This window comes from Mus caroli, unplaced genomic scaffold (genome assembly GCF_978045245.1).
Source record: "Mus caroli unplaced genomic scaffold, Mus_caroli_1 scaffold_5, whole genome shotgun sequence".
Classification (NCBI taxonomy): Eukaryota; Metazoa; Chordata; class Mammalia; order Rodentia; family Muridae; genus Mus; species Mus caroli.
Window position 1 is genome coordinate 19575505 of NW_028227260.1, and position 3619 is coordinate 19579123.

Below are 3619 nucleotides of genomic sequence, written 5' to 3' on the forward strand. Positions count from 1 at the left end.
CTTTGAGGAATGCTACTGAATTTTTTTTTATCAATTTACTGTCTAATATCATATCTAAATGTTGGCCAAATTATTGTTGAGACCTGCTGAAAGAGGCTGGTGGCAAATCTGGAGATGCTTCCTACCTTCCACCTCATTGAAGTTCCACTCTGGGTGGATTTCCCCATGAGGCCAGTAGCCAGTTTCGTGGCCTCTGTCTGTGGTGAAGAGAACTTGCAAGAGCTTTGGGTAGGTATTTTCACTGAGTGCTCTAAGGCACATGCAAGCAAGTGTTTGTTGCTTCTCAGTGAGCTGAGCATGGCAGGATAGTGTCAGTGGAGACCCTTTCTTTATGACACAGAGTCTACATGTGTTCAGACAGGGAGCAAGCACTCCTGACAAGAAGGATAGCCATTTACTGAGCAAACTGAGTGACCAGGAGTTTGTTCCAAACCCTGGTGAGGGATATATTTGCCCATTTTGGGGCCTTTCCTGCCTAGTCAGTCAAGGTGTGGAGCACTGTTCTCTGGGAACTCGCCTCCCAACTCAGGGAGAGCCTGGTTAGGGCTGCAGTAGGCCCTAGCAGTAGACTTTCTAGTGGTTGTGGATGTCAGTGTGCACCGTGCCTGCACTTGACAGAAGAGGAGGGGAAGGGGGGATATGACTGTAAAATGCAGAGCCTGTTCTGATTAAAAAAAGGGGGGGGGAGGGAGTCACCAAGTGATTGCTGGAAATTAAACTCAGGACCTCTGAATTTCCACAAGGCCCCAGGTGGGTGTCTGGCTGTGGGAAGCCACGGACCCCAGCTTGGTGGGTGGTGGACAAGGGGCAGTCCTAGGTACCAGGTTCTCAGCCTCGGGCATACCAGTCACCACTGAACACTGTGGAAGAGCTGAGAACAGAATGGGGAAGGCAGGCCTTGATGAGCAGAGACAGTCTGTGGTTTTAGAGCTTTATTGTAGAAGGCAGGGGAAATGAGAGAAGGTAGAAAGAGGGGGAAAGGCTGGCCATAGCTACATGGAGGGGGGGAGAGAGAGAGAGAAAAAGGGGGGAAGGAGGGCTAGGGAGTAGGAAAGATGAGAGCTTAAAGAGAGCGAGGAGGTCTGAGTGCTCTTAATGTCTGAGCCATCTCTCTAGCCCTAAATCTGATGCCATTGAGAAGGGTGGAGTTGTCTGCTAGGCTGGAGTCAGCTCCTTTTATTCCTTGTCTCCCTGCTGCCTGTTGATGAAGAAGCATTAGCAAGAGGAAAGAGGGAAGACTTATCTTCTACTGCTTACACTGGGGAGATGAAAGGTCCTCAGCCAGTGGCCATCCAACATCAAAAGCCAGCCACTCCAAGTTGTAATAAGTTGTATTCATTAAAATGAATAAGATCAAGGTGAGAGAAAGTCTGCCCCATGGCATCTGTCACAGTCTAATACAAGTAAAGACCAAATAACAAAAGAAACAGAATAGACAGGCACAAAATAACCACTCCAAGACTGAAAACAAAAATGAATGTAAAGACCCAGACTCACAGATTCATATTCCTGCTTCAAAAACCAAAAGCAACTAACAGTGGAGCTCTCTGTCTTTCACCAAAAATTCCTCCAACTGATGGGTGGATACCTCATTCATCTTGGATTCAGAAACATCTCTCTGACTCCCACAGCTGTAAGCCTCCAGCATGTACACTCTTAGCCACTCCTTGCTGCTTATATAGATTTTTTTCAAAAATCTCCAGGCCTTTTCAAAAGCAAAAACAAGAATAGACACAGACAATACACAAAGATACTAGACACTTGCCTAGCTTGTGCTAGAGCCTCTGGTCGGGGGTCCTGAAAGTCTAGGGGTTTCCAGCCAATGCACCAAATATTGTGCCCAGATTGCAAAAACCCCAAAGAGACCACCATGAACCACAACTTTGATGCAAGCACATGAGAGTCTTTATTTAAGCTCAAGCTTGTGCCACAAACCTTCTTTATGCAACTGGGTAGGAGATCAACCCCCAGGTTTACGTAAAGGGGATTTATAAAGGAAAAAACACAAGCATGGGTTTCCAAGCCTGTTATTTTTTTTCAAGGTTTAAATATTTTATTTTCAAATTTTTATTGTAGTAAAAATATAGATCAGGTAAATGTTATTATCATTTTGACTATACAGTTCAGTGTAAAATCCATTCACTATCTTATGCAAATGATCTCTCTCCACAATATTTTTCCTATTTCAAAATTAAAATTACATGAATTTAAAACTTCCTTTTCAGTTTCCTAAGCAGAGCCTGCCAACCATCCTCCTGATTTAATCATTTTATTTATTAACTCCTGAATGCTATATACACTGAGAAATAAAATCATTTTAATGGAGACAGAGACAGGTGGATTTCTGAGTTCAAGGCCAGCCTGGTCTACAAAGTGAGTTCCAGGATAGCCAGAGCTATACAGAGAAAACCTGTCTTGAAAACAAAACACAAAACAAAACAAAACAAAACCAAAACCAACAAACCAAACAAACAAACTTCCCATACACACTTCCTTATGCTCCTTCAACTGAATGGCTTCATTTTTTCAAGTAATTGTTATCGCATACTTTTATGCATAAATACACATATATTCTTAAACATAACTTTTCAGTCCACACAATTTTCTTTTCTTTTTTTTTTTTATGGTTCAAAATATTTCTTTTTTTTTTTTACATATTTTCCTCAATTACATTTCCAATGCTATCCCAAAAGTCCCCCATACCGCCCCCCACTTCCCTACCCTCCCATTCCCATTCTTTTGGCCCTGGCATTCCCCTATATTGGGGCATATAAAGTTTGCAAGTCCAATGGGCCTCTCTTTCCAGTGATGGCCGACTAGGCCATCTTTCGATACATATGCAGCTAGAGACAAGAGCTCCAGGGTACTGGTTAGTTCATCATGTTGTTCCAACTATAGGGTTGCAGATCCCTTTAGCTCCTTGGGTACTTTCTCTAGCTTCTCCATTGGGAGCCCTGTGATATATCCAATAGCTGACTGTGAGCATCCACTCCTGTGTTTGCTAGGCCCCTGCATAGTCTCACAAGAGACAGCTATCTTTGGGTCCTTTCAGCAAAATCTTGCTAGTGTATGCAATGGTGTCAGCGTTTAGAAGCTGATTATGGGATGGATCCCTGGATACTGCAGTCTCTAGATGGTCCATCCTTTCATCACAGCTCCAAACTTTGTCTCTGTGACTCCTTCCATGGGTGTTTTATTTCCAATTCTAAGAAGGGGCACAGTGTCCACATTTTGGTCTTCATTCTTCTTGAGTTTCATGCGTTTAGCAAATTATATCTTATATCTTGGGTATCCTAAGTTTTGGGCTAATATCCACTTACCAGTGAATACATATTGTGTGAGTTCCTTTGTGATTGTGTTACCTCACTCAAGATGATGCCCTCCAGGTCCATCCATTTGGCTAGGAATTTCATAAATTCATTCTTTTTAATAGCTGAGTAGTAATCCATTGTGTAAATGTACCATAATTTCTGTATCCATTCCTCTGTTGAGGGACATCTGGGTTCTTTCCAGCTTCTGGCTATTATAAATAAGGCTGCTATGAACATAGTGGAGCATGTGTCCTTCTTACCGGTTGGGACATCTTCTGGATATATGCCCAGGAGAGGTATTGCTGGAT

General features: G+C 42.9%; 1 pseudogene; it reads right to left on the bottom strand.

Annotated features, from left to right (window-relative positions):
• Nucleotides 1-333: 333 nt before the first annotated feature.
• On the bottom strand, nucleotides 334-606 carry LOC147004493 (Nuclear RNase P; annotated as a pseudogene).
• Between the last annotated feature and the right edge of the window lie 3013 nt (nucleotides 607-3619).